Source organism: Sarcophilus harrisii, chromosome 1, assembly GCF_902635505.1.
Source record: "Sarcophilus harrisii chromosome 1, mSarHar1.11, whole genome shotgun sequence".
Taxonomy (NCBI): domain Eukaryota; kingdom Metazoa; phylum Chordata; class Mammalia; order Dasyuromorphia; family Dasyuridae; genus Sarcophilus; species Sarcophilus harrisii.
The window spans coordinates 710,603,257-710,615,851 of NC_045426.1; the positions used below are offsets into that span (position 1 = coordinate 710,603,257).

Sequence of the window (12,595 nt, forward strand, 5' to 3'; positions counted from 1 at the left end):
GGAGAACAGGCCTGTTAAGCCCACAGGGCCCTAAATGAGGCTTTGTCTGAGGCTTTGGCTGAAGGGGGGGCGGAACCGGAGAGACTGACAGAGGAGGCTGGGGGAGGGGGCCTGTGTCCCCTCCAGGGCCTCCTAACAGACACCGGACTGTGACTCCCTCCTCACCCTAAGATGCCTCTGGGCCTTCCTGGTCACCCCGATGAGGAGCCAGAGAGCGAGACCCCCGGCGGGGGGACGGGGGGGAAGGTCTGAGTGGTGGCCGAGCTTCCGAGGGCCACAGCGGGGCAGACATTCATCCCCACTCCAGAGCTGAGGAAACCGAGAGGAGGATGCCCCCGCAGGGGAGAAAGCCGGGCAGGGGGCGCAGTCGCAGCCCAGACAATCCTACAGCGGCTTCACACTGACCCAGCAGGGCCCTGAATGTGGCCCTGACATTACTATTATTGTTGTTATTTGTGGCCTTCTTCCAGAACAAAGAACAAATGACAGTCAGTATGTGGAGGAGCTGCCCCCTGGGGCCGGTCGCACTTGGCCGCAGTTCCTTCCTTCTCCTTCCCTCTGTCTTTTGGGGGTGTCGCACCCTTACCTGTGGCTGCTCTGCCCGAGGGAATGTAAAATGTCACCTCGAAAACCCCAAAAGGCAGATTTTGTAAGGAGCCTCCTCAACCCCAAGTCACCCCGCTTCTCACTGACAACAGCAGGTCTCAGCCCAACCACTGGCTCACCCTTTGGGCCCCGTGCTGCTCACTCTGCACATAAACTCTGAATGGAAATAAGAACTGTTTGTATTTTAGCTAGAAACCCCAAGGGTCTTCCCCTCCCAGACTGTTACTTTTATAAAGGAGTCCCTTCCTCCCTCCTTCCCTCCCTTCCTTCCTTCCTTCCTTCCTCCCTCCCTTCCTCACTCCTTTCTTTCTTTCTCTCTTTCTCTTTTTCTTTCTTTTGCTGAGGCAATTGGGGTTAAGTGAGTTGCCCAGGGTCACACAGCCAGGAAGTGTTAAGTGTCTGCGGTCAGATTTGAACTCAGGTCCTCCTGCCTTCAGGGTCGGTGCGCTATCCTCTATGTCACCTACTGCTCCTTTTGCCTCTTTCTTACTTAGCCTTAATCAGGCAATGGGCACAACCTCAGACAAAATGAGACCTATTGAAGAACTTAGGTCCCAGGACCCAGCTGGCTCTGGAGGGGACAGTGAGGGAGGGGATGTGAGGCTGGCGACTCTGCCCAGCCCTCCCTCACTCCAATCAATCGTCCTGGCACCACCTCCCCATGTCCCCGTCCCCTTGGAGATCGAAGGACAAACAACAATTACAGGCCCTCGGGGGCTCCAGGGATACCCCAGAGGGCTTGGGGAGTGTCTTTCTAGAACTCTTTACTGCTCAAGCTCCCAGCGGGGAGGGCCTGCTTCCCAGGGGTTGGCTGATGGCCTATGGGCTCCCTCCAGTTTGTGACTCTGTCTCTTCAACCACTGCAAACACTCTCGTGGTCCCGAGCAGCCCTGAGCATCACACTGATCCCACACCTTTGGGTCATCGGTGGATGGAGACTTGATTCACCTGGTTGTTATCAGCCATCTCACCGGGAGCGGGTGGGGGGGAGGGGCAGCGGCTCTGTCAATTAATCCCACCAGTGCCTCCATCGCCCAAAGAAAGGCAGACAGAGGCCCTGCCCGGAGAGACACAAGAGACCAGAGAATAGCGAGGTCCAAACTGGTACCAGAGGAGACAAGGAAGTAGTTAGCCAGGAGGGAGGGAACTAGCAAAGGCTTCCTGTAGAAGGCGGTGGCCGAGGCTGGTTTAGCAGGAATCCATGGATGCTTGGAGGCAAAGGTGGGAAGCAGGGGAGAGCCGGCACAAAGTCGGAGGGGGGACTCAGGGAGCCCACAGAGGGAGGACTCAGGGAGCCCACAGAGGGAGGACTCAGGGAGCCCACAGAGGGAGGACTCAGGGAGCCCACAGAGGGAGGACTCAGGGAGCCCACAGAGCTGGACTGAAGGTCTAGGGCAGGGACTGGTAGATAAGAAGCATTCATTAGGTGTTTTCTCTCTGGCAAGCACAGAGCTAAGGGCTGGGGATAGAAAACCTAACCACAAGCCACTGGGGCTGCCCCTCAAGGTACTCACATTCTAAGGGAGATATCACCTGAAAGGGAGTGGAAAAGCAGGGCCTGGGGGTAGGAGGCAGCCTCCGCCCCCCCCCCCAGGAAGGGTTCCTCAGAGAGTTTCCAGAGAGTGCAGAAGGGGAGGAGGCAGAGCCCGCCCTCCTCAGAAGGTGCCTGACTGTCAGCACCCGGAGGGATGGGGGCTCTTCTGAGGAAGACAGGATCCCTGAGCTATTTTGGGAAACTCTTAATTGCAAGTAAAGACAAACTCCTGGCAGCTCTCCCGGCCACTTCTGGGCCCCTTGAGGTCTGTTTGCTTTGATGATTTGCCATGAATAAGCTGCAGTGCTCCATTCGCTACTTTCTCCATCAAGACCAGGAGAGAATGCACGGGGCTGCCCAGAGACCCCATGTGGCAGAGTGAAGACAGAACTGCTCTGCCTCTTCACCAGTTAACTTTGGGACTCTGGGTGACAAGGGCTCTCTGGGCCTCCGTTTCTGCTACTCATAATCTCAGCTAGAGGTCATCTAGTCCACTGAAACGCTATCTGCCTCAGTTTCCTCATCTGTAAACTGGGGATAATAAGAGCACCAACCTGCCAATATAGCTGTGGGGATAAAATGGAATACCATCTTGAAGCACTTTGCAAACCTTAAGGTGCTGTATAAATGCACTTATTAGTAATATTTTATCCTGTCAGGAATCCCCTTTTCACAATATCCCCAACAAGGGGTCCTCCCCTTGAAGTCTTTCACTGATGAGGAACTCACTCCTTCCCGAAATAGTCCATTCCGCTTTGAGACAGCTCTAATTGTCTCTTTCTGTTGCTGCTGTTTTAAATTTATTTTCATTCTGAATTGGACAAGCACAGAATTAAATAAGCATTTCCAAAAACAAAGGCAAACAGGAGAGGGTGAGTCTGCAGGTCTCGCTTATACACCACTTTCTTTTCCTCAAACCTGCCCTTCATTTGAACTTCCCTGGTTCTACCGAGGATACCACAATGGTGGGATCGTGGGCAAGTGACTTAACATCTCTTTGTCTCAGTTTCTTCACCTACGAAATAAGGAGAGGAGCTGAACCTGCAAGATCCCTTCCTGTTCCACAATCTTATTATCTAACAATCGATAAGCATTTATACCTATTATGTGTCAAGTATTTCATTAAGCACCAGGGATACAGAGAGAGAACAGTCAGTCCTTGCCCTGGAGGAGCTCACAGTCTAATGGGACATACAACATGGACACAGCTAAATAAACAAATAAATAATAGTATAGATGGAAAGCAATCTCGGTAGGAAAGGCACAAGGAGGTAGAGAAATAGGAAAGGCCTCCTACGGAAGGTGGTATGGAGCTTGGTTTTGAAGCAAACTAAGGATTCTAAAAAGTAGAGATGAGGGAGTGCATCCCAATCACTGGGGACAGACTATTAGAGAAACTGCAAGGGGGCCAGCAGAGCTGGGCTGTCAAGGGAATAGTGAGAGAATAAAGGGTAAGAATACCAGAGCCTGAGCCAGGTAATGAGGGGCTGTGAATGCCAAAGAGAAGACTTAATATTTGATCCTGGAGGCAATAGGAAGCTGCTGAAATTTACTGAATAGAGGGTGACATGGTCCTATTGTGCTTTAGGAAAATCGCTTTGGTGGCTGAGTGGAGGATGGTCTGGGATGGAGAGAATGAAGGCAGGCAGACCCACCAGCAGGCTATGGCAGTAGTCCAGGGATGAAGTGATGAAGGCCTACGGTGTAGGTCATAGTGGGGACTATGTCAGAGGAGAGAAGAGGACGTAGTAGAGCTGAAGTTGATGAGAGACACTGCACAGGTGAAATCTATTAGAGGTGCTGTACAGATACAATCTGAGATGTTGCACAGGTGAAATCCACAAGAGATGCTGCAGGTGACATCTACAAGAGATGTTTGCATGGCTGAAATCTACAAAAGATGCTGCTCAAGTGAAATCTAGGTATTACACAGGTGAACCCTCCTAGAGATGCTAGACAGATAAAATCTATGAGATGTGCACAGGTGAAATCCACAAGAGATGCTGCATGGGTGAAATGTACAAGAAATATTGCACAGGCAAAATCTACTAGAGGTGCTACACATAAAAATCTGAGGTGTTGCACAGGTGAAATCCACAAGAGATACTGCACAGTTGAAATCTACAAAAGATGCTGCACAGGTGAACTCTACTAGAGATGTTGCACAGGTGAAATCTACTAAAGATACTGTAAAGGTGAAATCTACTAGAGATGGTACACAGATAAAATCTATAAGATTGCACAAGTGAAATCTGCAAGAGATGCTGCACAGGTGAAATCTACTAGAGAAGCTGTACAAGTGAAATCTACAAGGTGAAACTGACAGAGCTTGACAATAGCTTGGAGAGGTGATGGTGGTTGGGAGTGAGGAGTCCGGGATGACTCCTAGGTTGGGGGTCTAAGGATCTAGGAAGATGGTGGTGTTCTCCTTAGTAACAGGGAAAGGAGGAGGGTGTCTGGGGAAAAGAGAATGAATTCAGTTTGGGACACGATTTGAATGATTCTCTTGACAGTCAGATGCTGCTGGTCACTGAGTGAGAAAATCCAAGAGCTGAGGAATGGAGAGAAAGCAGGGAAGAGAAGAAAGAACATGGGCTCCGAGGTGTGAAATCAAGGGAGAGAGGGATTCTTGTCCTTCTTAGCCCTGGAGCAAGGGGGCAGTGCAGACAGCCTGAGGCTCCATGCCAAGAACTCCCTCACAGGGAGAGCAGACCTAAAGGGGGAGAGGGGAGGGCGTACATCCTCTCACAGGGGGTCTGCCCACAGAAACCCACATGACCAGTGGTCGGATGCACAATACGGGGATGCTGACGAGGCAAGATGTGTTCCCCTATTACACCTGAGGAACCTGGTGACCCCACGATCCAGCTCTGCCCCACAAACCATTGTGGAATGGGGAGAGCACTGGCCTTGCAAGTGTTCAGAAATCCTGGCTTCAAGCCCCGTCTCTGACCCCGTCAGCCTGTGCGACCCCAGCCAATTCACAACCTCTCCGTTCCCTTACCCACAGTAAACACTCCAGCAGTCCCTGCCTCGTCTATATCTTGAGTCTTTCCAAAGCAATGGGATCTTCTCGTGGGATCTCAGCTTTGGAGCTAAAATGGGCTCTGAGAGGCCCCTGTTTCCAGCTTCCACATGAAGAATTGAGGCCCTTAGAGGGGAAGGGACTGGCCCAGCTACACGAATAGTAGAGCTCACATGTGAACCTGGGTCTGGAGCTTTGTCCAGAGCACGCTTCTTCCTGTGAATAACAACACAAGGAAGATACACATCTACCAGGCCTGTGTCTGGGCTGGAGACCGGGAGAGGCCCTCCGGGGTCCAGGGCTGGTGCGGTCTCTAACCTTGCAGGAATCTCCGGCAGCTGCCAAGTTCCACATCCAGCAGGTTGGGTTTCTCGGGCCTTTGTGATCAAAGTGGAGCGTGAAGGAGGTTCTGCCAAGCATAAGAAACCCAACTTCCTTTGGCAGCAGAAGAGAGGATTCTGGGAGGAGAGCAGCCATTGCCTCGCCTCTGCTCTGGGTCACAAGCCAGACCTTGGCCGGCTGCAGCCCCTCCCCAGGAGGCAAGTGTGGGGGCAGGTGGGAGGCTCCTCCCAACTACAGGCTGACTTTTCAGGGAGCGGTCAAGTGGTGCTACAAAAGAAGATGCCCCGCGTGGTGGAGAGCCACCAGTCAGTCAACAAGCATTTGTGAAGAGCCTACTGTGCGCTGGGTACTGTGTTAAGTTAGGTGATGGACAAGAATTTATGAAGTGCCTACTATGTACCAGATAACTCTGCTAAGCCAGCCAGTCGATAAGCACTTGTGAAGGGCCTACTGTGTGCTGGGCACTGTGCTAAACTAGTCTGTTGGTAAGGATTTGTGAAAAGCTTACTGTGCTGGGCACTAAGCCAGTCAGTCAATAAGCATTTAGGAAGAGCCTTCTGTGTCCAGGCCCAGTGCTGGATGCTGAAGCTCCAGAGAAAGATGCAGCCGTCCCTGCTCTTCAGAAGTTCCCATGCCATCGAGGGGAACAGCATGCACTCAATCAACGAGCATTTATTAAGCGCCTCTCTGCTCTAGGCTTGTGTCAGTACTGGGGACACAAGAGTAACAGCCCCCGTCCTGAAGGTGTTCACACCCATTTGGCACTAGTGGCCCCGGGGTCCCATGGCCTCCTCCCGTCTCCCTGCTTGCTGGCTCCTTGCCCTGGTTTCTTCATTTCCAAAGTGGGGTTAAGCATGAAAGAAGAATGGGGGTTGCTATGAGTCTCTGAGCTAAGAGCTGTGGTTCTGGGGAGCACCACGGCCGGTGCTCCCTCTTTCCCCTTCTGTGCGACTAGAGAGTCCCTCGGGCAATAAGAAGTGACTAGACAATTCTGGGCAAGCCTTGAACCCAGAGCTTCCTCACTCTCCCCTGAGTCCTGTAGCTTCTGCAATGTGTGGAAATGAGAAGCTACAAGACATTCATCATGTGACAAATCCCCACTGGAGAGAAAGGCTCTGGCAGCCCGAGAGGCTCCCCGGGAAGAGGGGGTGGAGAAGAGTCTTAGAGGAACGAGGGAAGGTGGGAGGCGGAGGTGGGGAGGAAGGGCATGTCGGGGATGGGGGAACGGGGTCTGGGGTGGAAGCATCTCCCAGAGAGGGCACGGAGGACAATCAGGGGCCATGCTCCGTAACCACAACTGTCCCCTCCCTCGCCCAGGACCCCCAGGCAGGATTGATCAGAGCCTGGCGCTATACCCACCATACCAGTGCATCTCCAAGGGACCCCGGAGCACCCTGGGAGACACTGTTTGATATCAAGCATAAAAAACAATCATTGTAAAAGAAGTGACTATAAGCGCCTGCCCAAGTTTGTTCAGATTGCCGACACATTAACGACTAACACATTCTCTTCTGCTTCTCTAAAAATTTCTTATTATTTACATCTTTTATATAATAATTATACATAATTTATACTCTGTCTACATCCCTTATATAATAATCATACATAATTTAGGGAATAATATTTATAGAATTTATATGAGAATCACTTACATAATTTCTATAACAGGCAGTGTGGCTCAGTGGATAGAAAGCGGCACTGGAAGCCAGCCAGACGTGGATTCAGGTGCTGCTTCTTACCAACAATGGCCTCTCTGGACCCCAGGCGGCGCCATCACCGCAAGGTAGTGACAACGTCACTGCAAACTTCAAAGTGCCGGTGACACGTGACCAGCAGAATGAGAGGAGGGGGGACCTCGTGGACGTCACGAGCCTGCTACTGAATACTGTCAGCCCAGCCTGTCCCAGGAAGACACAGGAAGGAATCGTGGGAACCCTTCCCCGGGCCTCCCGTGTTCTCTGCCCCGGCTAAGGCCCAGGCTGGCCCCTCCCTCCGGCCGGCTGTGTCCCCAGTGCCAGGGACCCCAGGGATCCTTGGTTCAGTTCCCCACGGCCCAGGACCCTGCAGCTTGCCTAATACCTCGATGGAACCAAAGGGGCAAAGATCCCAGGAGAGCCACCATGTTTCTGCCCAGGAAGGCGCAGCTGAACACGACCTCTGCCCCCAGGCAGCTTGAAGGGCCCTGGGGGTCCCTGGGGGTCCCTGTCCCTGAGCAATGACACCTCAGAGGAAGGGCAGGATGGCAGCCTTATGAAACGACGGCTCTCCAAGGCTGGGAGCACCTCTCCATGAAAGAGGAGGAAGAGAAGGAGGAGGCGGCGGCCAGGACTGCCCCATCCTCTCTGAGTGGCGCGGGAACCTCTCCTATATCAGAAGCACAACCAGAACGGCGCCTGCTGAGAGATCTCCCAGCTTCCTGTCAGAAATAGCCAGAAAATTAAAAACAAAACCCAAGTCTGGAGGATGCCAAATTCAGAGGGACCGCAGGGCTTCCTGCCAAGGAAACTGAGACCCAGGCAGGAAGAAGTTAGACTCTCCGTCCCCCGCACACAACAGCCCGGCTCCCCTCCATGCCTTTGCATAAGCTGTGCCGGATGCCTGGGATGCCATTCCTCCTCACATCTGCCCTTAGTGCAGCCCGAGCAGCGCCTCCTACAGGAAGGCTTCCCGGATTCGCCCCGTTTCTAGTGGCTCTGCCCCAATGACTTTGGATTTGCTTCATCTGATTTTTAATTGAGATCAAGGAAGCCGCTCTCTCTGGCCCTGGAGAGAGGCCCTGGAGGCTTCAGAACTGCCCCGTGTCCGGCCCCGCCGAGCCCTCGGCAGCCAGTGATTACAAATAACCAGTCTCCGCCCCCCCCCCCCCCCCCCACTATGACTCCTCCTGACAGTGTCATTGGGCCCGAATTCAGATCCCGCCCTGAGACACTGACTAGCCACGGGCGCCTCTGAGCCCGTCTGGGCCCCCCCTCCTTGTCTCTAAAATGAAGGAACTGGTTTTGCTGCCTCCGAGACACAGGGAGCGGGGTTCCACCCACCGCACCACCCGGTCCCCAGTCACGGATCGCTCCGGCCGCAGCCAGCCGATGAGTGACTGTGCCAGGGCTGCCGGCCCCTCGAAGCCAGCCCGGCGCCCACCCGCGCCAGCGCCCGTCGTGGCCGTCGGCCGAGACAACGGGCCGCTGGGCACCTCCAGGACAAAACCTTCCACGTGCGCCCCTGGGGGAGCCCTCCCATGGACACCTCCCAGCAAGCCCTCCCAGAGGGCCCCCAGGGCTTGGAGACTCCAGCCCTGCTGCCCCTGCAGGAGGGCACGGGCCCTCGGGTGGGGGTGGAGCCCCCGCCAAGCCTTTCAGACTGGAGGCACCTACCCTGTCACTGGGCTCCGGGCCACCGCCGGCTCCTTCAGGGACCAAGGCCTGAGCTGCTCCTGCAGGAGAAAGAAGAGAACCGGGATAAGGGGAGGACCCAAGGACCAGGGGGAGATTGAGGAGGGTGAGAATAAGGTCACAGGGACGGGCTGGCCCCCTCTCCCCAGGCCTGCAGGGCTGAGGCTGCCCGTGTGCAGGGACCTGCTGGAGGCAGGAACGTCCTCCCAGCCGATGAGTTGGGCCAACCCTTTGAGCCTCAGTTTACACCACTGAAAACAGGCACAAATCCAAGGATGCCAAACCTAGAGCCGAGGGGGACCCTTGGGGACCTGACACCCTCACGTTATAGAGAGGGAAACCAGGCCAAGGGCAGAGTGACTGCCTGAGGTCCCGGGACGGCGCACAGCAAGCCAGGAGGGGCCTCGGAGGCTCGGGGCCCATGCCCCCATGTTATAAATGCAGAACCCAAGTCTGAGGGTCCCAGTCGGGAAGCGCCTGGATCCTTCCTGACTGCGGCTTGGCCCCCAACCAGGCCTCTAGAGCAATGTCAAACGCACCGCCATGGAGAGCCCGGGCTCTGCTCAGAGGCCCTGGGTTCAGGTTCTGCCTCTGAGGTTTGCCCCCTTTGCGACTTTGAGGGCTTAAGCCCCCCAGCCTCAGTTTATTCATCTGTACCAGGAGGGAATTTGGGCAAGATGGACTCTGCAGTTCTTCCCAATCTGCACCTTGAACCTTTACCACCCGCCTCAAGAATGGCGCATTTTCTCAGCGAGTCCATTTGTGGCCCCATTTGGGGTTCTCTTGACAGAGATACCGGAGCAACTTCCCCTTTCCTTCCCCAGCTCATTTTACAGATGAGGAAACTGAGGCAGTCAGAGTGGAGGGACTTCCCCAGGGTCCCACAGCTAGGACGTATCTGAGGCTGGATTTTTAATTTGGGAAGAGGAGCCTCTCATGAGGAAATTGAGGCAGTAATTTAACAAGTGTCACGCTGCACCGAGTGAACAGAGCGCCGGGTCTGGAGTCAGGGAATCCTAGCTGGGGGGCACTGGGCAAGTCCCCTGACCTCATCTGAGTCGGGGACTTGATCTCTATTTGCCTCGCCCACCGGAAACTGGACTAGCGAACCATGGCCCCATGAGACTTTTTCTTCCTATGAGCCACCTCTGGTCGAACTGGACGCTCATCATTCCCAAAGTACCTGACGCTCTTTCACTTCCGTGACTTTGTTTACCCGGGAGAGGAAATAAAGAAGAGGGGGAGACACACAAGTGAATACAGCACCAGTCATCTCCCTGAGGCTGACCGCACAGCAGACTCTCCTATCGAGAAGGAGCAATTGCAGTCAGTGATTCCTTTCATCCACAAAGGGAGACCTCATTTTCCTGCAAAGGTCAAACCCCGCTCTGGAGATGGTTTTCTTTTCAAAGCAAAGGGCAGTGGGAGGCCCAGGGGCCCGAGAGGGCCACAACTCGTCACAAACAAGAGTTTATGTGAGAAAAGTAGGATCAAGGAGGACCTCCAAAAATGAAGGACAGAAGACAATGTCGGGGGATGAGGGGGTGACCCCCGGGCCAAGGGCGACCAGTGGGTCAGGCCAACAGAGCTGGCCATCACTGCCGCCCTCCTCATGGACGTCAGGAGAAAATGGGCACATGGGGTGCTGGAAAGACATGGACAAGATACAGGACAGGCTGCAATCTGCACCTCTAGAGAGATGAAGTCACAGAGGCATCGCAGGACTGGGATCAGCATTCGAGTCCTCCACACTGTTATACGAGCCCTAGTTCTGGGACAGAGGGAGAGGGGAGATCTCAGGCAGGTGAGCTGAGCTGGGCAGAAAGCGAGGGCTCCAGAGCCGGAGGTGAGGAGACAGTGTGGATCCCCCCACGAGCTCTCCAGTCCCAGCTGACCTGGAAATAGGAGATGAAGCACAGGGGCCGGGCCAGGCAGAGATGAGGGACGGGGGAGGGCCAGGCAAGAGGAAGCACAGGGGCCGGGCCGGGCAGAGATGAGGGACAGGGTCAGTTGACAGCAGAAGGAAGGAGAAATCAGAGATGGGAGAACCTGAGGAAGGGAACCTGAGGAGCTCAGAAGAGACTAGTGACCGATTCTGCAGAGGCCCAAGGTCAGAGCCACAGCCCCAGCCTTCAGTCACCAATGGTGTCACCGTCACTGCTTAGTCCTCTGCTTAGTCGTGACCCCTCCGGCTCATCCCTCCCCCTCAACCCTCACATCCCACAACTCCCATGTCCTTGCCCCCTCTGGTCCCTTTCTACCACCCTGGTAGAGACCCAAGGCCTCCCCGCCCAGATACGTGATCCCTTCCCCTCAGTCTCCTCGGGGTCTCCGAGCCCTCCTGAGCCCAGCTGCCTCCTAGCTGTCCGGAGAGATCCTCAGGTTCCTCCTCTGCTTCAGAATCTCCCATGCTCCCTTCTGCCCAAAGGAGAACTGCAGACTCGGGTTCGAGGCTGGGCGCTGACCCTTCCTAGCCTTGTGACTCCGGGGAAGTCACTTAAGCTCTGCCTGCCTCAGCTTCCTCTTGTGTAAAACGGGAGCCTGAAGCCTGTAGTTCCCACTTCCCAAGGTGACTGTGAGCAGAGCAGATGAGATCATGTCTGGAAAGCACTTTGCCGACCTCAGAGGCCGGTGGAAACCCTGCCCACTTTCTCCTGGGAAAATCACTTCCTGGGCTCCTTTTGTTTGGATGCCGCCTGCATTTACCACGAGTCCCTCCTCCCATCCCCCCAGGAGCCGCCTTCGAAAAGCAAATGGGAAAAAGGAGAAAGAGAAAATTCCACAGAAGCAGCCGGTCTGACACGGAAAAGTTGGGAATAGTCAGTATTCCACAGCCATGCTGCTGCTACTCGTAGGGACTGAACTGGAGGGGACATGTGGGTGGGCAGGCTCCCTGCGCCCCAGGACCTTGGAGAGCTCCTGGAGGCCCCAAGAGGGGGCGGCCCAGGGCTTACCCAGAGTCAAACAGTAAGCCAGAGGCCAGGCTCGAACCCAACTCTTCTCAGCTTCAGTCAGCTCTCGATCAACTACCCTTGCTGCTTCCTATCATCACCATGCTCCTCCTCCTCCTCACCAGCACCATCATTGTCATGACCATCATCGCCAAGCATCATCATCATCATCACAATCATTGACATCCCTATCATCACCATCAGCGTCATCACTACCACCATCATCATCATCACCGTCATCACCATCATAATCACCATCATCATATTCATCATCTCCATCCATCATCATCATCATCACAATCATTGCCATCCCTATCATCACCATCAGCGTCACCACCACCACCACCATCATCATCATCCATCAACATCACCATTATCATCATCACCATCATCACCATCATAATCACCACCATCTTCATCATCATCACCATCATCTTCATCATCCATCATCATCATCCTCACCAGCAGCAGCAGAAGCATCCCCATCATCCGCATCCCCATCATCCTCATCCCCATTGCCGTCATCAGCATCACTGAATAAAGTTCATACTCTTCTGCATCATCCTCCCTTCCTTCCATCCTCATTTAAGGATACTCCCCTCCATATTCCAGCTAATCAATAAGCACTTATTAAGCCCCTTCTACATGCAGGGCACTGTGCTAAGTGTTGGAGATACAAAGAAAGGCAAAGGACACTCCCTGCTTATGAGGAGCTCACCATCTAATGGGGGTGACTTTTTCTAAACAC

At 54.2% G+C, this 12,595-nt stretch overlaps 1 protein-coding gene across 1 annotated transcript in view; it reads right to left on the minus strand.

Moving 5' to 3' along the window:
* Positions 1-12,595, minus strand: part of ARVCF (ARVCF delta catenin family member) — a 256,808-nt gene that overhangs the window by 189,623 nt on the left and 54,590 nt on the right. Inside the window, exon 2 of the mRNA XM_031949000.1 lies at positions 8,879-8,937. The gene's annotated coding sequence lies outside the window, so the exon portion shown is untranslated. The remainder of the gene's footprint in view (positions 1-8,878; positions 8,938-12,595) is intronic.